The sequence below is a fragment of the Elephas maximus genome, chromosome 8 (assembly GCF_024166365.1).
Source record: "Elephas maximus indicus isolate mEleMax1 chromosome 8, mEleMax1 primary haplotype, whole genome shotgun sequence".
In the NCBI taxonomy this organism is placed as follows: Eukaryota; Metazoa; Chordata; class Mammalia; order Proboscidea; family Elephantidae; genus Elephas; species Elephas maximus.
Window position 1 is genome coordinate 56,591,393 of NC_064826.1, and position 27,009 is coordinate 56,618,401.

The window sequence follows — 27,009 nt, forward strand, 5'->3', positions numbered from 1 at the left end:
CAATATACCGACAGGGAACTGCCAGAAATTTAGGCCGGTTTCAGAAGAGGACGTGGAACCAGGGATGTCATTGCTCATGTCAGATGGATCCTGGCTGAAAGCAGAGAATACCGGAAGGATGTTTACCTGTGTTTTACTGACTGTGCAAAGGCATTCCACTGGGTGGATCATAACAAACTATGGATAACACTGGGAAGAATGGGAATTCCAGAGCACTTAATTGTGCTCATGAGGAACCTTTACACAGATCAAGAGGCAGTTGTTTGGACAGAACAAGGGGATATTGAATGGTTTAAAGTCAGGAAAGGTGTGTGTCAGGGTTGTACTCTTTCACCATACCTATTTAATCTGTATGCTGAACAAATACGAGAAGCTAAACTAGATGAAGAAGAACGGGGCATCAGGATCGGAGGAAGACTCATTAACAACCTGCGTTATGCAGATGACACTACCTTGCTTGCTGAAAGTGAAGTGGACTTGAAGGAATTACTAATGAAGATCAACGATCACAGCCTTCTGTATGGCAAACAAAAATCCTCACAGCTGGACCAATGAGCAACATCATGATAAACGGAGAAAAGACTGAAGTTGTCAAGGATTTCGTTTTACTTGGATCCACAGTCAACAGCCATGGAAGCAGCAGTCAAGAAATCAAAAGACGCATTGCATTGGGCAAATCTGCTGCAAAGGACCTCTTCAAAGTGTTGAAGAGCAAAGATGTCACCCTGAAGACTAAGATGCGCCTGACCCAAGCCATGGTATTTTCAATTGCGTCATATACATGTGAAAGCTGTACAATGAATAAGGAAGACCGAAGAAGAGTTGACGCCTTTGAATTGTGGTGTTGGCGAAGAATATTGAATATACCATGGACTGCCAAAAGAACGAACAAATCTGTCTTGGAAGAAGTGCGGCCAGAATGCTCCTTAGAGGCAAGGATGGTGAGACTGTGTCTTACATACTTTGGACATGTTGTCAGGCGGGATCAGTCCCTGGAGAAGGACATCATGCTTGGCAGAGTACAGGGTCAGCGGAAAAGAGGAAGACCCTCAACGAGGTGGATTGACACAGTGGCTGCAACAATGAGCTCAAGCATAACAACGACTGTAAGTATGACGCGGGACCGGGCAGTGTTTCATTCTGTTGTGCACAGGGTCACTATGAGTCAGAACAGACTCGACGGCACCTAACAACAACAACAACAAAGTTTAAGAATCATGTATGTTACATTAAACAATTTAAGCACGATTGAATTTTCTTCTTAAAAAAATCTACTAGACTTCAGCTCTTACCTTCTAATCTTCCTTTTCTAGAGAATTATTTGTCTTTGAAAATTTCCAAACTTGTCCAAGAGCAGATTTGAATTAAACTACAGGTTTGCTATATAAAGATTCACTTGTTAAAGCCTTTAGTATTGGTTCTATTTATAATGAAATGTTTCTGTCCTTACTGCTATTGGTTTGCTTGTCTTTTGTCCTCTACACTATTCAATACTGTACACATTTCTCTTGGAATGATCATCTTCTTATATTTGGAATTTTAACACAAATTACAGAATATTCTCAGTCTCTCCAACTGCAATTGGTCAAAATTCTCATTTAATTAGCTTCTATCAAACTGTATTTCTAAGGAGTTTTACCTTCCCCCAATGCACACTCTTTGAAAAGAAAAAAAAAAAAGTCTTTTTAAATCACATTTCTCTCTCCTCTGCACTTTGAGCTGTTTTTTTCAGAGTAGTACTGTCACCAAAGTTGATGTCTGTTCCCCATTACAGCTAAGGAATTATTTCAAGATGCCAAATAGCATAGAGATAAATAGCATGCACTTTGAAGTAAGACGCAAACTGAGTTTGAATCCTGACTCTTCCACTAATTGACTGTGCGGTTCAAGGAAAATGACATAATATATCTAAATAAGGCTCTTCATGATTAATTCTTTCTTCAACAGATATTCATAGATTATTATGTGACCCTTATTAACCTCATCAGTCTCATCTTCTCACCAACCTCACCTCCACCCCTTCACCAATTAAGTTCCAATAATAGATAATGAACTAGACTCAGGTTTCTAAACATGCTGGCAACTCTCTCTGTTCCAGGTTTTTGCACATGCTTTCTTTCGTATGCTGTAAATACTCTTACAATCACCACCTCCACTTTGGCTCACTCCTATTATAAAATAATGCTCAGAAATTATTTTGTAATACAAGGAATAAATGAAAACTAATATCTGATCATGGAATCAAAAAAGGCTTCACAGTGGAGATACATCTCAAAGGTTGGGTAAGATCTCAGTGGACAAATTGAGAAGTGAAATTCACACCAAAAGAAATACTCCAAGCAAAGAAATGGAGGTGATGGGGAAGAAGGATAGAAGAATAAAAAAAGGTTGAGCAGAAACTCAGTAGTACAGTGTGGCTTAAGCGAAGGGAATTATCAGAGCAGGACCAGTAATATCCATGACAGCAATTCTGTCAGCCACACAGAAGCCATAGGTCAACTATAAAACCTATCTTTGCCTAGGTTCCAAAACCCAAAAAATTTCTTCAAAAAAGAGATACTTCCCTTTCCCTACCTCCTCCCTTCTGTATCTCTTCCTTTTTTTTTTTTTTCATTTTTATAGGAAACCCTGGTGGTGTAGCGGTTAAGTGCTATGGGTGCTAACCAAAAGGTTGGCAGTTCAAATCCGCCAAGCGCTCCTTGGAAACTCTACAGGCGGGTCACTATGAGTCAGAATCGACTCGATGGCACTGGGTTTTTTTATAGTGCTTTAAGTGAAAGTTTACACATCAAGTCAGTCTCTCACAAAACCGTATATACACCTTGCTATATATTCCTAGTTGCTGTCCCCCTAATGAGACAGCACATTCCTACTCTCCACCCTATGTTTCCATGTCCATTCAACCAGCTTCTGTCCTCCTCGGCTTTCACATCTCCCCTGCAGACAGGAGGTGCCCAGATAGTCTCACGTATCTCCTTGATCCAAGAAGCCCACTCCTCACCAGTATCCTTTTCTGTCTTGTAGTCCATCTAATCCTTGTCTGGGGAGTTGGCTTCAAGAATGGTTTCTGTCTTGGGCTAACAGAGGGTCTGGGGACCATGACCTCCAGGATCCCTCTGGTCTCACACAGACCATTAAGTCTGGTCTTTTTACTAGAATTTGGGGTCTGCATCCCACTGCTCTCCTGCTCCTTCAGGGATTCTCTGTTGTGCTCCCTATCATGGCAGTCAGCGGTTATAGCTGGGCACCATCTAGTTCTTCTGGCCTCAGGCTGATGCAGTCTTTGATTTATGTGGCCCATTCTGACTCTTGGGCTCACACCTACCTTGTATCTTTGGTGTTCTTCATTCTCCTTTGCTCCAGGTGAGTTGAGATCAATTGTTGCATCTTAGATGGCTGCTTTCTAGCGTTTCAGGTCCCAGAAGCCACTCTCCAAAATGGGATGCAGAACATTTTCTTAATAGTTTTTATTATGCCAATTGACCTAGATGTTCCCTGAAACCATGACCCCCAAATCCCCGCCCCTGCTACTCTGGCCTTCAAAGCTTTTGGTTTATTCAGGAAACTTCTTTGCTTTTGGTATAGTCCAATTGTACTGACCTCTCCTGTATTGTGTGTTGGCCATCCCTTCACCTAAATTAGTTCTTGTCTACTATCTAATTAGTGAGTCCCACTCTCCCTCCCTCTCTGCCTCCCCCTTTTCATAACCATCAAAGAATATTTTCTTCTCTGTTTAGACTATTTCTTGAGTTCTTATAATAGTAGTCCCAATATTTGTCCCTTTGCATCTTACTAATTTCACTCAGCATAATGACTTCCAGGTTCCTCCATGTTATGAAACGTTTCACAGATTCACCGTTCTTGATCGATGCATAGTATTCCATTGTGTGAATAAACTGCAATTTATTTATCCATTCTTCTGTTGATGGGCACCTTGGTTGCTTCCATCTTTTTGCTATTGTAAACATTGCTGCAATGAACATGAGTGTGTATATATATGTTCGTGTAAAGCTGCTTACTTCTCTAGGATATATTCCAAGGAGTAGGATTGCTGGATCCTATGGTAGTTCTATTTCTAACTTTTTGAGGAAGAGCCAGATTGATTTCCAAAGTGGTTGTACCATTTGATATTCCCACCAGCAGTGTAGAAGTGTTCCAGTCTCTCCACAACCTCTCCAACATTTATTATTCTGTGTTTTTTACATTATGCCAGCCTTGTTGGAGTGAGATGGAACCTCATTGTAGTTTTGATTTGCATTTCTCTAATGGCTAACGAATGTGAGCATTTCCTCATGTATCTGTTAGCTACCTAAATGTCTTCTTTAGTGAAGTGCCTGTTCATATCCTTTGCCCATTTTTTAACTGGGTTGTCTTTTTGTTGTTGAGTTTTTGCAATAAAATGTAGATTTTAGAAATCAGCTGCTGATCAGAGATGCCATAGCTAAAACCTTTTTCCCAGTCTGTAGGTAATCTTTTTACTCTTTTGGTGAAATCTTTGGATGAGCATAGGTGTTTGACTTTTAGGAGCTCCCAGTTATCTAATTTCTCTTTTGCTGTTTTTGCAGTTCTAGTAATGTTTTGTATACTGTTTATGCCATGTATTAGGGCTCCTAGCATTGTTTCTATTTTTTCTTCCATGAACTTTATCATTTTAGATTTTATATTTAGGTCTTTGATCCATTTTGAGTTAGTTTTTGTGCATGGTGTGAGGTATGGGTCTTGTTTCATTTTTTTGCAGATGGTTATCCGGTTATGCCAGCACTATTTGTTAAAGAGACTGTCCTTTCCCCATTGTCAAATATCAGTTGCCTTTGTCAAATATCAGTTGCTCATATGTGGATGGATTTATGTCTGGATTCTCAATTCTGTTCCATTGGTCTATGTATCTGTTGTTGTACCAGTACCAGGCTGTTTTGACTACAGTGGCAGTACAATATGTTCTAAAGTCAGGTAGTGTGAGGCCTCCCACTTTGTTCTTTTTCAGTAATGCTTTACTTATCCTGTGCCTCTTTCCCTTCCATATGAAGTTGATGATTTGTTTCTCCAACTCATTAAAAAATGTCACTAGTATTTGGATCGGGATTGCATTGTATCTATAGATCGCTTTGGGCAGCATAGACATTTTTACAATGTTGAATCTTCCTATCCGTGAGCAAGATATGTTTTTCCACTTATGAAGGTCTCTTTTGGTTTCTTGCAGTAGTGACTTGTAGTTTTCATTGTATAGGTCTTTTACATCTCTGGTTAGATTTATTCCCAAGTACTTTATGTTCTTAGGGGCTACTGTAAATGGTATTGATTTGGTGATTTCCTCTTTGTCACTCTCTTTGTTGATATAGAGGAATCCAACTGATTTTTGTATATTTATCTTGTATCCTAAAACTCTGCTGAACTCTTCTATTAGTTTCAGTAGTTTTCTTAAGGATTCTTTAAGTTTTTCTGTGTATAAGATCATGTCACCTGCAAAGAGAGATACATTTACTTCTTCTTCACCAATTTGGATGCCTTTTATTTCTTTATCTAGCCTTATAGCTCTGGCTAGGACCTCCAGCACAATGTTGAATAAGAGTGGTGATAAAGGGCATCCATGTCTGGTTCCTGTTCTTAGTGGGAACGGTTTCAATCTCTCTCCATTTAGGGTGATTTTGGCTGTTGGCTTTGTATAAATGCTCGTTATTATGTTGAGGAATTTCCCTTCTATTCCTATTTTGCTGAGTGTTTTTATCATGAATGGGTGTTGGACTTGGTCAAATGCCTTTTTTTCCATCAATTGATAAGATCATGTGGTTCTTGTCTTTTGTTTTATTTATGTGATGGATTACATTGATTGTTTTTCTAATGTTGAACCACACCTGCATACCTTGTATGAATCCCACTTGGTTGTGTGGTGCATTATTTTTTTGATATGTTGTTGAACTCTATTGGCTAGAATTTTGTTGAAGATTTTTGTGTCTATTTTCATGAGGGATATTGGTCTGTAGTTTTCTTTTTTGGTGGAGTCTTTACCTGGTTTCAGTATCAGGGATATACTGGCTTCATAGAATGAGTTTGGGAGTATTCCATCCAATCTATGCTCTGAAATACCTTTAGTAGTAGTGGTGTTGACTCTTCTTTGAAAGCTTGGCAGAGTTCTCCAGTGAAGCCATCAGGGCCAGGGCTTTTCTTTGTTGGGAGTTTTTTGATTACTTTTTCAATCTCTTGTTATAGGTTTATTTAGTTCTGTCTGTTTGTGTTAGTTTAGGTAGGAAGTGTATTTCTAGAAATTTGTCCATCTCCGCTAGGTTTTCAAATTGGTTAGAGTATAACTTTTCATACTATTCTGTTATGATTGTTTTAATTTCATTTCGGTCCATTGTGATATTGCCCATTTCATTTCTTATTTGGGTTATTTGCTTTCCCTCCTGTTTTTCTTTTGTCAGTCTGCCCAATCATTAATCGATTCTGTTACTCTTTTCAAAGAACCAGCTTTTGGTCTTGTTAACTCTTTCAGTTGTTTTTCTGTTTTCTATTTCATTTAATTCTGCTCTAAATTTTTATTATTTGCTTTCTTCTGGTGCTTGAGGGTTTCTTTTATTGCTTTCTATTTGTTCAAGTTGTAGGGATAGTTCTTTGATTTGGGCCCTTTCTTCTTTTTGGATGTGTGCATTTACTGATATAAATTGACCTCTGAGCACTGCTTTCTCTGTGTCCTAAAGGTTCTGATATGAACCTTTTTCATTTTCATTGCATTCTATGAATTTCTTTATTCCATCTTTGATGTCTTCTATAACCCAGTCTTTTTTGAGCAGGGTATTGTTCAGTTTCCAAGTGTTTGATTTCTTTTCCCTGCTTTTCCTGTTATTGTCTTCTACTTTTATGGCCTTATGATCAGAGAAGGTGCTTTGTAATACTTCGATGTTTTGGATTCTGTTAAGGCTTGCTTTATGGCCTAATATGTGGGTTATTCTAGAGAATGCTCCATGGCTGCTCTTGGGTGGAGTGTTCTGCATATGCCTATGAAATCAAATTGGTTAATTTTGGCATTTAGCTCTTCCGTGTCTTTACTGAGCTTCTTTCTGGATGCTGTGTCCTTCACTGAAAGTGGTGTGTTGAAGTCTTCTAGTATTATTGTGGAGCTGTCTATCTCAGATTTCAATGTTGTTAGAGTTTGTTTTATGTATCTTGAAGCCCTGTCATTGGGTGCATAAATATTTCAAATGGTAATATCCTCCTGGTATATTGTCCCTTTAATCATTATATAGTGCCCTTCTTTATCCTTTGTGGTAGATTTAAGTTTGAAGTCTGTTTTGTCAGAAATTAGTATAGCCACTCTTACTTTTTGTTTGTTGTTTGCTTGATATATCTTTTTCCATCCTTTGAATTTTAGTCTGTTTGTCTAATGTGCATCTCTTGTAGGCAGCATATAGATGGATCGTGTTTTTTTATCCATTCTGCAACTTTCTGTCTCTTTATTGGTGCATTTAGTCCACTTACATTCAGCGTGATTATAGATAGGTATGAGTTTAGTGCTGTCATTTTGATGTCTTTTTTAGTGTGTTGTTGACAGTTTCATTTTTCCACTTACTTTTTTGTGCTGAGAAGTTTTTCTTTGTGAATTGCGTGTTCCTCTTTTTCATTGTGACTGAATTTGTTTTTGCTGAGTCTTTACGTTTATCTTGTTTTTTATTTTGAAGTGTAGGACTGTTAGTCTTCTTTGTGGTTACCTTAATATTTACCCCATTTCTCTAAGTTTAAACCTGACTTGTATCTGCCTATTTCACCTTTATTTCCTCTTCATGTGGAAGATCTCTGCCTACTTTATTTAGTCCCTCTTTATTGATTATTGTCATCTTTTGCATAATGACATCACTGATTCCCTATTTTGAGCTTTTTTTTTTAAATCTTGCTTTATTTTTATGATTTCCCTATCTGAGTTGATATCTCATTGTTCTGTTCTGTGTTCTAGTATTGGGTTGATATTTGATGTTATTGATTTTCTACACAGAGAATTCTCTTTAGTATTTCTTGTAGTTTTGGTTTGGTTTTTGCAAATTCCCTAAGCTTCTGTTTATCTGTAAATATCTTAATTTTCCCTTTATAATTGAGAGAGAGTTTTGCTGGATATATGATTCTTGGCTGGCAATTTTTCTCCTTCAGGGCTCTATATGTCATCCCATTGCCTTCTTGCCTGCATGGTTTCTGCTGAGTAGTCCGAACTTACTCATTGATTCTCCTTTGTAGGTGACTCTTTGCTTATCCCTGGCTGCTCTTAAAATTTCCTCTTTAGCTTTGCTTTTGGCAAGTTTGATGATAATATGTCTTGGTGCCTTTCTTTTGGGATCCACCTTGTATGGGGTTCGATGAGCATCTTGGAGAGATTTCCTTTCATCTTTCACGGTATCAGGGAAGTTTTCTGCCAACAAATCTTCAACAATTCTCTCTGTATTTTCTGTTATCCCTCCTTGTTCTGGTATTCCAATCACTTGCAAGTTATCTTCTTGATAGAGTCCCACATGATTCTTAGGGTTTCTTCATTTTTTTTAATTCTTTTATCTGATTTTTCTTCAAATATATTGGTGCCATGTGATTTATCTTCAATGTCACAAATTCTGCATTCCAGTTCCTCAGTTCTGCTCCCTTGACTTTCTAGTGAATTGTCTAATTCTGTAATTTTATTGTTAATCTTCTGAATTTCTGAATGCTGTCTCTCTATGGATTCTTGCAGTTCATTAAATTTTTCATTATGTTCTTAAATAATCTTTTTAATTTCTTCAACTGCTTTATCTGTATGTTCCTTGGTTTTTTATGTTTGTTGCCTGATCTCATTCATGATGTTGATCCTGATATCTTGAAGAGTTCTGTATATTAATCTTTTATATACATCTGGTAATTCCAGATATAAATCTTCATCTAGGAGAGTATTTGATTCTCTGTTTTGGGAGCTTGTGGAAGCAATTATGGTCTGCTTCTTTATGTGATTTAATATCGACTGTTGCTCCGAGCCATCTATAAGTTATTGTATTAATTTATTTAATGTTTGCTCACTGTGTCCTAGTTTCTTTCTTTGTTTTGTTCTGATATAGCCAAATAGGCTACTAGAGTGAGCTAACTTGGCTTTTGGATCCTTTGAAGCACTAATGTCCTGTTACCAGATGGCTAGAGCTGTTACCAGGTACATGAGCCTGGGAGTCCATTCACTATTCTTGTACAGATTCAGCTCAGGTGTCCTGATAGTCACCAAGCGTGTGATGTAGGCTCTCACCTACTATCTTAGAGGAGCAGTGGTGATGGGTGTATGCACTGGTTTCTGGTAGTGGCAGGGGCTCACATTCTGAGTAAGGCAGGGGGCTGACAGCCTTCCCCCAAGTGTAAGTGAGGAAGGAGCATCTCTCTTCTTTAGAGCACTCTGGTGGGTAGGCTCTGCAGCTGTACCTTAGGCACTCAATGCTTATACCTGTAAGGACTGATAGGCACCACTATCCTTTCATGGGTGGCTAGGTGGCATGGATGGAGTCTCCAGTCCTCAGGCCCCTGCTGTGGGTAGGTTAAGGGCCTGTTTAATAGGCAGAGTGGTATCGGGCCTCCAAAACTTGTCTCTCCACCACACAGCTGAAACAGATACAGTCAGATCTCAAACAGATTTGCCCTTGCAATATAATAGCCATCTGGATCCACGTAGGGGTGAGAGACAAAATCTGTGGATTGCTTATGCCTGGACTGGAGCCGCTTCTGTTCTGAGCTTCTAGATTAGGGGAATCTGCAGAGTATTTTTCCCCATTTGTTAATGTGTTCCTTCTCCCAGGCCAGGAGAAATTGCTCAGAAAGCACAGCAGGTTCTGTCTCAGGCCAAGGGAAATCAACTGTTAATGAAGCTGGCTGGGGCAGAGGCGGAGGGATCAGATAGATAGGAGAGAGTTCTTTCAAAAGAAGGAGCTATTAGATCCCTTTGTGGTAAATTAGAAAAAAATCACTTATCTTGTGTCAAGAGTGCTGTTTTATCTCAGATTCCAGAGGTGTGTGTAGCCTGTGTGCACTGGCCGGGTCCCCGCCAAAATTGCCCCAAGGGGTTAGGGCTGCGTCCCGCGCTTGCCTTCTTTCGCTGAAGCAGCTGTGTCCTAAACTCCACAGCCAGTCCCACAGCCATCGCGCCAGGGGGTTGGGTGCTGGCACTTTAGTTGCCTTCTTTTGCTGAAGCAGCCACTTCCTAAACACCGCAGCCAGCCCCATTGTAGACATGCCACAGGGTCTGGGGTAAGCCACCCTGCTTGCCTTGTCAGGGAACTACCATCAGCCCCGCCACAGTCACACCAAAGAACAGCATCAAGGAATCGGAGGGGAAGCGCTACGTGGGCTTGGCAACTTGTCGCTGCTACTGCACTATCTCTCCCTCCCCTGTCACTCAGACCGATTCCTTAATTTTGCCTTTGATGCTCAGGGTTTCTAGCTTGTCATATATAATCAATTCACTTGTTTTTTTTTGGATCTTTGTTGTAAGAGAGATCAGAGGAAGCTACTGGCTAGTTTGCCATCTTGGCCCTGCCCCTCCCTGCTGTATTTCAAATCTCAATTTTTCTTCCTTTGATCATTCTTCATAACTCTTTGGATTTATGACTTTGCCAGAGGGTTAGCCTGGTTTTGGATTTCGGTTTCCATGGAAATATGTCTCACATCTCTGCCTCAAATCCACATATTGCTGTGGCAAAATTATCTCACTCACACTTCAACCACCCTGAAGTGGACACACCAGATCCCAGCCATAGGCGTGGTTTTCCACTTTTTAGGGTTGGAATAAGATGATACCAATGATCCACTTATGTATCATTTCAACCCCTAGACCGATCAATTCACAGTATGTTTTAAATAGGCAATAATTCTTGCTAATATTAATTTTGTAAAAAGCTCTAGAGAGGGGGGCCAAGATGGCTGACTAGGTAGACACTACCTCAGATCCCTCTTACAACAAAGACTTGGAAAAACAAGTGAATCGAGCACATATATGACAATCTATGAACCCTGAACAACAAACACATATTTAAAGAGTTGACCTGAGTGACAGAGATGGAGAACAACCAACTACAGGGAAGCAGAGACTGTTTCTGGAGCCTGGAGCCAGCGTCCTAGGCAGGTAACCTCGGCGCCAGGCTTAGGACTGGGCGCAGGGGAGCTGAACACAACATCCTGTGATGGCGCAAACACGGGGCACAGCCCTACCCCCCTGAACTGACCTCAGGAGGGGGCCCAGCCGGTCATCACGGGTGGCGCAGCGACGCGGCTGGCAGGAGGAGAAGTTGCTGGGAGGCAGCGACTCGTTTTGGAGCTGGGAGTGCAGCGTCCCAGGTGGGGAACCTTGGCACTGGGCTTTGGACTGGGAGCAGGGGAGCTGAGCAGGACATCCTGTGACAGCGCAAACACGGGGCGCAGCCCTACCCCCCCGAACTGATCCCGGGAAGGGGCCCAGCCGGTCCGCGCAGCTGGCGCGGTGATGCGGCTGGCATGAGGAGAAGTCCCCGGGAGGCAGCGACTGGTTTTGGAGCCCGGAGTGCAGCGTCACAACCCGGAAACCTTGACGCTGGGCTTTGGACTGGCAGCGGAGGATCTGACCACGGCTTCAGCGGGCCAGACCCTCAGGGACAATCTTCACACAGCCAGCACACATAGACGACACGCGCCCTCGGGAATCTCAGATAAAATAGTCATCCCAAGCAAGATAAGCAACTTTGGCTATATTCCGGGTTGCTACTCTCTCCTGTTTTTCTGAACCCTCCCCTCCCCTTCCCAGGTGGCTTCATTAACATTGGAATTTCCTGAGCCAGAGGGAGAACGGCTCCGGCTCCGTGGCGTTGCTTTTCCCCCCCTTTTTTTTTTTTTTTTTTGGTCTTTTCCTAACCCATTCTTCTGGCCTGAGAGAAGCAATCACAAAAAACCCAGGGACCAAAAATCCTTCCCTAATTGGACTAAAAACACAGAACCAGTTCCAGCCAAGCATATATGATCCAAATCTCGGGCTTTCATCCAAATTTTGGGCTTTCATCCAAATCTCGGGCTTTCATCCTTACAGGGAACAACGTGGCAGTTATAATGCAAAGGCAGTTCTGATAGGGATCTGACTGAATTTTTTTTAGCGGATTTACTGGAAAAACAAGTTTCCCAGGTCTGATATCTCTGCTTATTCAACAGAGCCCTAACTGACCCACAACAGGGAACTGACGGCTGAAGCACCCCCCAGACCACCTAGCCTCTTGCCTTAGGGGTCTAAGGAGGGTGACACCTACCAATCTGTAGAGGTACTTGCATTGGGGGCCTAAGGTACAGCTGCAGTGCCCTCCCACCAAGGTGCTATAGGAATAGAGACACACCTACCTCACTGATACTTGGGGGAAGCCTGTCAGCATCCTGCCCCCCCGGAGTGTGAACCCCAGATGCTAATAGAATCTGGTGCACACAACTATCACCACTACTTCTCGAGGTGGATAGGTGTTAGGGTGCAGCACACACTTGATGACCCAAAATCAGATTCTACTCAAGAATAGTGAATAGACTCAGGCATATATATCTGGCAACAGCCCAAACCAGCTGGTAATAGGTCATAAGTAAGTCAAGGGCTACAACAAAAAAGACAGCACAATCTAGTAGCCCATCCACGTACATTGAAAGAAAAGAAAACAAGATCAGACTCAGTGAGCAATTATAGAATAAATCACTACTATTTTCTTTATACCTTAGTGATGGCTCGGAGACAACAGTCGATATCAAACCACATAAAGAAGCAGACCATGACAGCTTCTACAACCCCCAAACAAAAGAATCAAAATCTTTCCCAAATGAAGATACAATCCTGGAATTATCAGATACAGAACATAAAAAACTAATTTACAGAATGCTTTTTTTTTTTCAAGACAACAGGGATGATCTCAGAAATGAAATAAGGCAAACTGCAGAAAAAGCCAAGGAACACACTGATAAAACAGTTGAAGAACTCAAAAACATTATTCAAGAACATAGTAGAAAATTAGTAAGTTGCAAGACACCACAGAGAGACAGCATTCAGAAATCCAAAAGATTAACAATAAAATTACAGAATTAGACAATGCAATAGGAAGTCAGAGGAGCAGACTCGAGCAATTAGAATGCAGACTGGGACATCTGGAGGACCAGGGAATTAACACCAACGTAGCTGAAAAAAAATCAGATAAAAGAATTTAAAAAAATGAAGAAACCCTAAGAATCACGTGGGACTCTATCAAGAAGGATAACTTGCGTGTGATTGGAGTCCCAGAACAGGGAGGGAGGACAGAAAACACAGAGAAAATAGTTGAAGATCTCCTGACAGAAAACTTCCCTGACATCATGAAAGACGAAAGGATATCTATCCAAGATGCTCATCAAACCCCATTTAAGATTGATCGAAAAAGAAAAACACAAAGACATATTATCATCAAACTCGCCAAAACCAAAGATAAACAGAAAATTTTAAAAGCAGCCAGGGAGAAAAGAAAGGTCTCCTTCAAGGGAGAATCAATACGAATAAGTTCAGACTACTCAGCAGAAACCATGCAGGCAAGAAGGCAATGGGATGACATATACAGAGCACTGAAGGAGAAAAACTGCCAGCCAAGGATCATATATCCAGCAAAACTCTCTCTCAAATATGAAGGCAAAATTAAGATATTTACAGATAAACACAAGCTTAGAGAATTTGCAAAAACCAAACCAAAGCTACAAGAAATACTAAAGGAAATTGTTTGGTCAGAAAACCAATAATATCAGATACCAGCACAACACAAGGTCACAGAACAGAACATCCTGATATCAAGTCAAATAGGGAAATCACAAAAACAAATTAAGATTAATTTTAAAAAGAAAAAATGCTCAAGACAGGGAATCATTGAAGTCAATATGTAAAAGATCACAATAATCAAAAAGAGGGACTAAATACAGGTGGCATAGAACTGCCATATGGAGAAGGATACAAGGCAATATAGGACAATACAAATTAGGTTTTTACTTAGAAAAATAGGGGTAAATATTAAGGTAACCACAAAGAGGTATAACAACTCCATAACTCAAAATAAAAACCAAGAAAAATGTAATGACTTAGCAAACATAAAGTCAAACACTATGAAAATGAGGATCACACAATTTACAAAGAAAAACGTCTCAGCACAAAAAAGTAAGTGGAAAAATGAAATTGTCAACAACACACATAAAAAGGCATCAAAATGACAACACTAAACACTTACTTATCTATAATTACGCTGAATGTAAATGGACTAAATGCACCCATAAAGAGACAGACAGTCTCAGACTGGATAAAAAAACACAATCCGTCTATATGCTGCCTACAAGAGACACACCTTAGAGTTAGAGACACAAACAAACTAAAACTCAAAGGATGAAAAAAATATATATCAAGCAAACAATAAGCAAAAAAGAAGAGGAGTAGCAATATTAATTTCTGACAAAATGGACTTTAAACTTAAATCCACCACAAAGGATAAAGAAGGACACTATATAATGATAAAAGGGACAATTGACCAGGAAGATATAACCATATTAAAAATTTATGCACCCAATGACAGGGCTGCAAGATACATAAATCAAATTTTAACAGAACTGAAAAGTGAGATAGACACCTCCACAATTACAGTAGGAGACTTCAACACACCACTTTCGGAGAAGGACAGGACATCCAGTAAGAAGCTCAATAGAGACATGGAAGACCTAATTACAACAATCAACCAACTTGACCTCATTGACTTATACAGAACTCTCCACCCAACTGCTGCAAAATATACTTTTTTTTCTAGCGCACATGGAACATTCTCTAGAATAGACCACATATTAGGTCATAAAACAAACCTTTGCAGAATTCAAAACATTGAAATATTACAAAGCATCTTCTCAGACCACAAGGCCATAAAAGTGGAAATCAATAAAAGAAAAATTAGGGAAAAGAAATCAAATACTTGGAAACTGAACAATAGCCTCCTGAAAAAAGACTGGGTTATAGAATACATTAAGGAGGGAATAAGGAAATTCATAGAATGCAACGAGAATGAAAATACTTCCTATCAAAACCTCTGGGACACAGCAAAACCAGTGCTCAGAGGTCAATTTATATCGATAAATGCACACATACAAAAAGAAGAGCCAAAATCAGAGAACTGTCCCTACAACTTGAATAAATAGAAAGTGAGCAACAAAAGAACCCATCAGGCACCAGAAGAAAACAAATAATAAAAATTAGAGCTGAACTAAATGAATTAGAGAACAGAAAAACAATTGAAAGAATTAACAAAGCCAAAAGCTGGTTCTTCGAAAAAATTAACAAAATTGATAAACCATTGGCCAGACTGACTAAAGAAATACGGGAAAGGAAACAAATAACCCGAATAAGAAACGAGATGGGCCACATCACAACAGACCCAACTGAAATTAAAAGAATCATATCAGATTATTACGAAAAATTGTACTCTAACAAATTTGAAAACCTAGAAGAAATGGATGAATTCCTAGAAAAACACTACCTACCTAAACTAACACAATCAGAAGTAGAACAACTAAATAGACCCATAACAAAAAAAGAGATTGAAACGGTAATCAAAAAACTCCCAACAAAAAAAAGCCCTGGCCCGGATGGCTTTACTGCAGAGCTCTACCAAACTTTCAGAGAACAGTTAACACCACTACTACTAAAGGTATTTCAAAGCATAGAAAATGACAGACTACTACCTAACTCATTCTATGAAGCCACCATCTCCCTGATACCAAAACCAGGTAAAGACATTACAAAAAAAGAAAATTACAGACCTATATCCCTCATGAACATAGATGCAAAAATCCTCAACAAAATTCTAGCCAATAGAATTCAACAACATATCAAAAAATTAATCCACCATGACCAAGTGGGATTTATTTATGCAAGACTGGTTTAGTATTAGAAAAAAGATTAATGTAATCCACCATATAAATAAAACAAAAGACAAAAACCACATGATCTTATCAATTGATGCAGAAAAGGCATTTGACAAACTCCAACACCCATTTATGATAAAAACTCTCACCAAAATAGGAATTGAAGGAAAATTCCTCAACATAATAAAGGGCATCTATACAAAGCCAACAGCCAACATCACTCTAAATGGAGAGAGCCTGAAAGCATTTCCCTTGAGAACAGGAACCAGACAAGGATGCCCTTTATCACCTCTCTTATTCAACATTGTGCTAGAGGTCCTAGCCAGAGCAATTAGGCTAGACAAGAGATAAAGGGCATCCGGATTGGCAAGGAGGAAGTAAAATTATCTCTATTTGCAGATGACATGATCTTATACACAGAAAACCCTAAGGAATCCTCCAGAAAACTACTGAAACTAATAGAAGAGTTTGGCAGAGTCTCAGGTTATAAGATAAACACACAAAAATCACTTGGATTCCTCCACATCAACAAAAAGAACATCGAAGAGGAAATCACCAAATCAATACCATTCACAGTAGCCCCCAAGAAGATAAAATACTTAGGAATAAATCTTGCCAAGGATGTAAAAGACCTATATAAGGAAAACAACAAAGTACTACTACAAGAAATTAAAAAGGACATACTTAAGTGGAAAAACATACCTTGCTCATGGATAGGAAGACTTAACGTAGTAAAAATGTCTATTCTACCAAAAGCCATCTATACATACAATGCACTTCCGACCCAAATTCCAATGGCATTTTTTAATGTGATAGAGAAACAAATCACCATCTTCATATGGAAGGGAAAGAAGCCTCGGATAAACAAAGCATTACTGAAAAAGAAGAAGAAAGTGGGAGGCCTCACTCCACCTGATTTCAGAACCTATTATACAGCCACAGTAGTCAAAACAGCCTGGTACTGGTACAACAACAGACACATAGGCCAATGGAACAGAACTGAGAACCCAGATATAAATCCATCCACATATGAGCAGCTGATATTTGACAAAGGCCCAGTATCAGCTAATTGGGAAAAAGATAGTCTTTTTAACAAATGGTACTGGCATAAGTGGATATCCATTTGCAAAAAAATGAAACAGGACCCATACCTCACACCATGCACAAAAACTAACTCCAAGTGGATCAAAGACCTAAACATAAAGACTAAAACGATAAAGATCATGGAGGAAAAAATAGGGACAACCTTAGGAGCCCTAATACAAGGCATAAACAGAATACAAAACATTACCAAAAATGACGAAGAGAAACCAGATAACTGGGAGCTCCTAAAAATCAAACACCTATGCTCATCTAAAGACTTCACCAAAAGAGTAAAAAGACCACCTACAGACTGGGAAAGAATAGTCAGCTATGACATCTCCGACCAGCGCCTGATCTCTAAAATCTATATGATTCTGTCAAAACTCAACCACAAAAAGACAAACAACCCAATCAAGAAGTAGGCAAAGGATATGAACACGCACTTCACTAAAGAAGATATTCAGGCAGCTAACAGATACATAAGAAAATGCTCTCGATCATTAGCCATTAGAGAAATGCAAATTAAAACTACGATGAGATTCCATCTCACTCCAACAAGGCTGGCATTAATCCAAAAAACACAAAATAATAAATGTTGGAGAGGCTGCGGAGAGATTGGAACTCTTATACACTGCTGGTGGGAATGTAAAATGGTACAACCACTTTGGAAATCTACCTGGCGTTATCTTAAACAGTTAGAAATAGAACTACCATACAACCCAGAAATCCCACTCCTCGGAATATACCCTAGAGAAATAAGAGCCTTCACACAAACAGATATATGCACACCCATGTTTATTGCAGCTCTGTTTACAATAGCAAAAAGCTGGAAGCAACCAAGGTGTCCATTAACGGATGAATGGATAAATAAATTGTGGTATATTCACACAATGGAATACTACTCATCGATAAAGAACAGTGACGAATCTGTAAAACATTTCATAACATGAGGAACCTGGAAGGCATCATGCTGTGCGAAATTAGTCAGAGGCAAAAGGACAAATATTGTATAAGACCACTATTATAAGATCTTGAGAAATAGTATAAACTGAGAAGAACACATACTTTTGTGGTTACGAGGCGGGGAGAGAGGGAGGGTGGGAGACGGTTTTTTAATGATTAGTTAGTAGATAAGAACTACTTTAGGTGAAGGGAAGGACAATACTCAATACATGGAAGGTCAGCTCAACTGGACTGGACCAAAAGCAAAGAAGTTTCTGGGATAAACTGAGTGCTTCAAAGGTCAGCGGAGCAAGGGTGGGGGTTTGGGGACCATGGTTTAAGGGGACTTCTAAGTCAACTGGCAAAATAATTCTATCATGAAAACATTCTGCATCCCACTTTGAAATGTGGCGTCTGGGGTCTTAAATGCAAACAAGCGGCCATCTAAGATGCATCAATTGGTCTCAACCCACCTGGATCAAAGGAGAATGAAGAACACCAAGGTCACACGATAACTAAGAGCCCAAGAGACAGAAAGGGCCACATGAACCAGAGATCTACATCATCCTGAGACCGGAAGACCTAGTTGGTGCCCGGCCACAACCGATGACTGCCCTGATAGGGAGCACAACAGAGAACCCCTGAGGGAGCAGGAGATCAGTGGGATGCAGACCCCAAATTCTCACAAAAAGACCATACTTAATGGTCTGACTGAGACTAGAGGAATCCCGGCGGTCATGGTCCCCAAACCTTCTGTTGGCCCAGGACAGGAACCATTCCCGAAGACAACTCAGCAGACATGAAAGGGACTGGACAGTGGGTAGGAGAGAGATGCTGATGAAGAGCTAGCTATTTGTATCAGGTGGACACTTGAGACTGTGTTGGCATCTCCTGTCTGGAGGGGGGACGGGAGGATAGAGAGAGTTGGAAGCTGGCAAAATTGTCACGAAAGGAGAGACTAGAAGGGCTGACTCATTAGGGGGAGAGCAAGTGGGAGTACGGAGTAAGGTGTATATAAACTTATATGTGACAGTCTGACTTGATTTGTAAACGTTCACTTGAAGCTCAATAAAAGTTAATAAAAAAAAAAAAAGCTCTAGAATTTTTACCTACCAGTGTCCAGTGTGCATCTCGTAGAGTCAGAAAAACGCTTGGACAACCAGGTTTTAAGAAGGACAGGAACAAGGACCTCTCTGGGTATCTTACTCAGAGAAGTCAAAGGAAATGTCTTGATGCTTTGTCATCAGAATGACTCAAATCCAACTTCTTTTGATCTGTGTTACTCTGTACAAGACTCACTATCTCAGGAGTCAGATTGGCCTAGCTTAAATCCCAAGTCAATTTTTTGGCCCGTGGGGGACAATGGCTAGGGGCATGGGAAGTGCAGTTTATGTGACTTACAATTCTGTCATAACCCATGCAACGGAAGTGGGGAAATTCCAAAAAGAAATGAGGAGAGCTGTTAGCAAAAGCAAGAATAAAGGATGACAGAGGGGCAAAATCAAAAGATAACCCATACAATTTGTATGCTTCTTATGGATAAGTCTGTCCATGTTCCTGGTATTTCTCATTTTCAATAATCTACAACTGATGTGTGCGCATATATGCTTAAAAGCCACCGTGAATCCTACATCAGGAGACTGAACATATTCCATTTACCAAATAAGCAATTATCCCAGCATCCTACTACAGCCCAATCTTGTGACCTCAGGATGGTGCCTTACTATTCCATCTCAAATATGTTCTTTAATTATTCAAAATTATACATAACACAGGAATCCAGAAAAATGGATTCCACAAATGACACACAAAAACCTCTATCTGGAGTATGGCCTCAAGGTATATATCAGGCCTTTTCTCTGGTTACAAATACTCAACAACAGGTACCTACCAAGGACATTATAGTGTTTGTAGGAAAGCAGACATTTCATGATTTGCTAATATTTGTGCCAAACAGAAAGTTAATTAAAAAAAATACAGTGGGAATTTTTTTTCTAAACCTCTCATTTTGTGCCCAGCTGGGACAGATATTGGAGCCTACCTGGGAAAATTGTGGACTAGGTGTGGTTTTTCTTCAGCATCCTCCCATCTCCCCACCAAACCCTCTTCTAAGCTTTCCTCTATCCCCAGACCCCTGCAGTTAAAACCTGCTCTTAGTAAAGAGTCTGCTGTCAGTCATTTGCCACTCAGTTTAAATTTAGTTTGGAAATTTTTAAGCCTTAAATCAAATTGAAATGAAATACTTTGTTCCCTGCTGGAAGAAACTTAAAGCATCAACCAAAAAAGCTTTTGGGGCACAGAACTTTCTCAGGACCCCGGAAACTACATCCATTAGCAGTTAGTCATCTCATATATTTAAATACTCACCTTTAAAATAATAACGTTTTTTAAAAAAGCCATTTCTTCAGTTTTCAAGCCTTCAGGAATTTTCTCAAACTGCTTCTTTTATCTACTAACAGCGAGAGTAAATTTATTTGAGAGTAGCAATCAGAAAAAAAGTGAAGTTTTATATTTGGTCAAAAGTCACGATAAAATGGAAGAAGACCAACAAGTGACAGTAACTTTACACTTTTTAAAAATCACTCTGTTACAACTCTAAACTGCCTACACATGCAAAGATTATAGGCCTAGAATTTTTCAAGTCTCAAAAGAAATTCCTCTCCTACAATTTAAATTAGTATTCTGAAACTAATCCTAAATCATTTTTAGGAGAAGATCTAATTCTAAAGGAAAACTCTAGAAGATAAGGACAGATAGAATTTCCTAAACTTTATTCTGTAGATTTTCTCTTCAATAACGTATTATTTCACTACACAAGTAATATATGCCCACTGTATAAAAATTAGATATAAGAAAAATCATCTCTAATTCCACTATCCAGAAATAACTACTGCTGACAGTTTGGTATACAGCCTTTCTGATTTTTCCCACACATAATATATTTATATTATAAATTAGATCACAGTAAGTACGTATATTATTTTTAATCTGCTTCTTTCACTAAATAATATATCGTACACATCTTCTGTCAACAAACATAAATCTAAGACATATTAAGCCCCTCTGGGTACTCTCATGTGTGAACATTATGCATTAGTTGCATTAGTATTTATTTAACCAATTCTTTATCATTGGATATTTTAGTTGCTTCCAATTTCATATATGATAAGCCTCTGAAGGAGCCCTGGTGGTGCCAGTGGTTAAGCGTTTGGCTGCTAGCCAAAATGCTGCCAATTCAGATCCACCAGCCACTCCTTGGAAACCCTATGGGGCAGTTCTGCTCTGTCCCATAGGGTCACTATGAGTCAGAATGGACTCACAGGGCAACAGGTTAAGCTTGTGAATATTCCTGAATAGAAAATATTCCATTCACTAACTGTGCTTGAATACCAGAATGCTTTGCCTATCTCAAAGTCACCTACCAAGTAAACTTAGTTATCTGAAAATATATTTAAAACAGAATAAGCCAAATATTTTCTAAACATGTGTTCTTTGATCATAAAATAAATCCTCAGTTCTTTACTCAGTTACCACATTGTAATGGGTTTATTTGAATATTGCGTGCAGTCAGCATGCATTACACTGATGCCTATGTAAATCATATTTGGTAATTAAACTGAAATATTAATTTTTTATTAATTTTAATTAAAAAAAACTTATGTTTATAGTTTTAAAAGAACAAAGTATGGGCACATCTTCAAGTTTAAAGCCTAGGCTTATTATTGATGCAAAATCAAGTGAAGGTGAAGAAGTTTGCACAACAACTGAAACAGTAAAGAAAAAGAAAAAAGATTAGAAGAAGGTATGCCACAAGTTTCACAATTAAGTGTCCATTGCAATTTGCTATGTCAGAGCAAGAGTAAGGAGTTACTTATTGTGTAAGAAGAATAAATATAACAAACTATACAATATCACGAGACATTTTTGTTCCCTCTCACCTATAAAAATAAAATCAATGAAATTCATTACTGGAATTAATTAAATGTCGAACAATTTTTAAAATGATTTTAAACAGAATCTTATGACTTTGGCAAAATACAAAATGCTTTAACTCCTACAAAGTAAGAAATCATCTTTAGATACAATAATAAATAAATTACTATTTTTTGTCATTTTTATAAATATATTACCAACTTTTGCCAATTCAACTTCTTACAGGTGTACAACTTATTGACAGTAATTACATTAATCAGGTGTGCAACCCTACCCTTAATCAATGAGATTTTTTCATCACCATAAACCAAAACTCAGTACTCCATAAAAAGAGTAGTTGCTAAAGCCGTTTATGTATAATCAAATACCTTATGGGATTTGGTTCCTTGGTTTGGAGGATTAGGGTCATGGGTTCTTGAGACATCCCAGTCAACAACACATTTACTGCTTCTGTTCTACCTCCCAGTTTGCTGCATAGTGCCTAGGGTCTTAAAAGCTTGCAAGTAGCCATCCAAGGCACAATAATTGTTCTCTCTTCAGCTGGGACAACAGAGGAAGAACGAGAGTAAGGAATAGGAGAAAATGGAATGTGTGGCTAATTGCCTCCACAAATAACTGCCCTTTGCCAGAGTCCAGAAGGACTAGATGATGCCCAGCTACCATTACTGATATTTTGATCAAAATTCTGTAGAAAAGTCTGATCAAAAGGGAGAAAATGAAGAACAAATTTTAAAAATCTCATGGAATCCAGAATTTCTGGAGCCACAGACGCAGGATGAATCCCTTAAACTATATCCCCAAAATAATCTTTAAACATTAAACAAAAAATATCCCCTGAAATCTTCCTAAAACCAAACAATAGCTTAGCTTAACTAATAACTTCTGCCTTGAGCATTATACTTTTTTAAGATCGATCTATATGTAACACAAACTGACAACAGCAACTTGAAAGAATACATAGGAAACTTAGAGGGCAGTGATTTTACGTTAATGGAGGAGAAACAACTCAGAAAAGGAGGGAAGAATGGTTTCACAACTCAAAGAATATAATCAATGTCACTGAACTGCACATGTACAAACTTGAATTGTATGTTTCTGCTGTGCATATTCTTAAGAAAATATAATAAATTATTTTAAAAAAGAAATTATTATTTTAGCTATAGAAATTTTGTAAGAAAATTATAAGGCTATAAATAATATTTTAGAAAAGTAAAATATCTTCAATTAAGTCACTAGATAATTGTTAGAAGATTAAATGATTCACATTTTGAAAAATCATGAATACTTTTCTTTAGCTTTAGATGAGTCATACAATATAAGATACACTGTCTGGTTAATATTTTAGGGACATTTTTATCTCAAAGGACTTAACATTTACAAAGGAAAAAAGTTGTCGATTTCACAGCCTAAAAAAATCAAACCTGTGGCATAGCTAATTTTTTTTTTTTTAGATCTGTCAAAGAAAAATTATAGCTAAATATGCAAATGTTACTTTCTGTTATGATAGATGATGCTCTAACTCTGTTAGGGTCAAATCCAGATTTATTAGAATTTTAAGAGATTGATGTTTTATATGTTGCTTTATTCCACTGTATGGTGTATACTGAAAATAATTGTGCTCATTTTTCTAAAGTAGATTCTATAAAAAATGTTCTGATACAGTTGTTAAAATCATTCAGTATGTGCATGTGATGTGTATGTGTTCAAATTTTATGAATCACTGCCAGTGTATACAACTACGAAAAGATATGCACATATTGAATTTAATAATCTTGTATTCTTTGCCTGTGCTCATTGGTTGACTTCTGAGGGAACTTTACAAAAATTTACTCATCTATTAACTCCAAGTCAAGATTTCTTAAAACAAAAGAAATGCTTATCATATATTCGATAATGGAAGATGAAAAATTACACTGTAATTTAATTTTCTCATGGATATCACACTGCATATGAATAAACTAAATTTGAAGTTCCAAGGAAAGGAAAAGTTCTTAACTTATAGAGCAACACAAACTCATGTCAAAATAGAAACTTCCCATAATATAAATCAAAAACAATGATTTTGCACACTTTTCTAACATGAATCAGCATACAGAAAATTTTCATTGTAATCTACAGCATTATTTTAATTGGTCGACAAAATAGCAAGAAAAAACTACAGAATGCTTTGTTAATATTGACAAATTTAGGCTTCTTTTTTAAAATTATGCAATGCTCTTTAAAGTTAATAATTCTGAGTTGACACCAAAGTTAATTTATTTAAGTTGGAAAGACATCCTTCCACAGTAATATGCTTTTGCTTCAAAATCAAATCAATTCTAAAAAAGATGAATCAGTACTGTCAATTTGAAGGTGAATATTAAAGGAAAATTATTTTTGGTACTTAAGTTATTTGAAAATTTTAAAATATATTTGAAACAACTTGGGTAGAAAAATTACATTTTCAGTTGTAAATTTTATGAAATCTAAACACAGACCATGTATTTCCAAAGAAAATATATGGTCCCAGTTGAGATGTGCTTGCTACAAGTGTAAAAATACACTTTGGATTTTAAAGACTTACTACCCAAAAAAAGGTACAACATCTCATTAATAACTTTACATTGATTATAGATTGGATGTTAAAATAATAATGTTTTGAGGTATCAAACTAAATAAGTTATATCCCTAAAAGTCATTTTTGCCCGTTTCTTTTTACTTTTTTAATTTGGTGACTAAAAAAAAAAAAGCAAACCCGTCACCGTCAAGTCGATTCCAACTCATAGAGACCCCATAGGACAGAGTAGAACTGCCCCATAGGGTTTCCAAGGAGCAGCTGGTGGATTCGAGCTGCTGGCCTTTTTTTGGTTAGCAGCGAAGCTCATAACCACTATCTACCAGGACTCCAATGTAGCTACTAGAAAGTTTAAAATAATATATGTGTCTCACACTTTATTTATATTGTATAGCTCTGATCTATAACTCATTCACCCTAATCTCTAGATAAAATATGCTTTAAATTCTGTCTCTAATTTTTCTCAGCATGCTTTAATTTTAGTCATTTTTCTTTTAAAAAATCATACTCATTGTAGAAATTTTAGAAAAAATACAGGAAAGCAAAACAGAAAAATTTAAACCACCCATAATTTTTTTTGTTTTTGTTTTTAGTTCAGAACTGTTATTACGTTTTGATATAGTTCTTTCTGGTCTTTATCCTGAGTCAGTCTATCAGTATCTCTCTTACTCCCCCCCCATAAAAATAAAAACAGAACATTATATTTTTCCAAAAATATTTGAGCCAGTAAGCAGAAATAAAAAGTAAATCCAGGCTGCAGCAAAGAAAAGATTAGAAAAGCTATGCCTTTAAGAGATTTAATGATTAAAAGGAAGATATTCAATTCTTTCTCTGGGGTTAGCTAAAGTTTTATTTCCCTTGTTTTTGTCACTAGGCTTTCCAAAGAAGTAACATGTCTCAGAAGTTGTAAGATGTTTTTCTATTTAAACCTTTTGTAAATTCTTTACAGAGAAAATGCTTAGAGTCAAATAATTTAAACAAACTCATACAATATCAGCTCCTTGGAAAGAGTAACATATCTTAGAAATTGTGAGATATTTTTCTACTTAAGCCCTTCGTAAACTCTTTACACAGAAGATGCTTAAAGTTCAATAGTTTAAAGAAATTTGGAGTAATGATTAGTGTCTTTAAATTGAGTAAATCACAGAAACTTGTATAAATGTCATATGTATTCCAAGCAATCATTTACAAACATGCAGTCTTGTTCACAATTATTACTATTGTCAGTAGTTGATAGAAAAATACTTCTGTATATGTAAAACACATCTATGCACCTTTGAGATGTCTACTTCTTTCATTCAATGAACACTACATACTAGTTATTGAAATAAAAGAAGTTTCATGTAACTCTTTTAGTCACTGTACGATAATCTAAAAAAAACTGACTATATAATGTGTGTGTGTGTCTGTCTGTATGTGATGTTATCAAGGAGAAATTTTATAAAACGTTTTTATTTATTTTGGAATGGCTAAATAAGAAAGTGAACTTTAGGGTAGATTTCTCAAAATAAGTGTCTAATATGTGTGTATATACATATATCTTCTTTGAAGGAGTCCTGGTAGCACCGTGGTTAAGCAATTTGCTGCTAACTGAAAGGTCAGTGGTTGGAACTTATCAGCTGCTCCACAGGAGAAAGATGTGGCCCTATGGAGCAGTTCTATTCTATTCTACAGGGTCACTCCGAGTCAGAATCAACTCGATGGCACACAACAACATATATGTTGTTTACATAAATTCATCCGTGAAGTGATAAAAAAATAAATAAATGTTTGCATGAAGTGACAATAAGAGCAATTTAAACTCAATTCTTCCATGCCAAGTTTCAACTGGAAAATCACAAACTTAAAATAAGGGCTCATCAGGTAATAAATCATTTTTTTTACTAATACTTGTCCCTACACTAAAGCCTGTGACACAAGACCCATCAGAATATGCATTTCTAGTTGACAACAGCTGTAGCATCACTTAGAAATGGGTTTTTCGGCTTATAAAGTCTATCATCAACCATTCAGATACATTTTCCCATTGTTCTTCTGCCATTTCATCTACAGAGAGCAAAAGATCCCTCAAAGAGAGGGGTGTTCAGATTTAACGTATATTTTAAGCCAAAAACGTCTCCTCTTTCTCCATTTTATTCTACAGGGTGAGCCAGAGTCACAAATTTCTGTAATGTCTTAACTTCTCCAAGGAATGTGATTTGCCCTGGACTGAACCATTTAAATTGTGCATCTTTCTCATGCCTTTGGTAATCTATCTAAAGTAACCACAACCTAATAACAGCAAGACTGTGGCTACTGTAGATTTAAATAATGTTGCATTAGCACCGTAACTAGTAAGGAACAGGACAGTTTTCTCCTAAGTTTTTGTTATTGTTGCTGTTATTTAAACATGATTAATTTCATGTATTTTATCTAAGTAAATCCTTGGTGCAGAAAATGCTAATTTTACAATATTTTGAATTAAAAGTTGGTTTTCGCAGCTTTTTCCCTCCATTCATTGCTTGGCTTTTTGCCTCAACAAGAAGTGATGAACTTTAATTGCTTTTATGAAAGGAACTTAAAACTATTATTGTTTAATACATGTTCTCATGGCATTACTACTT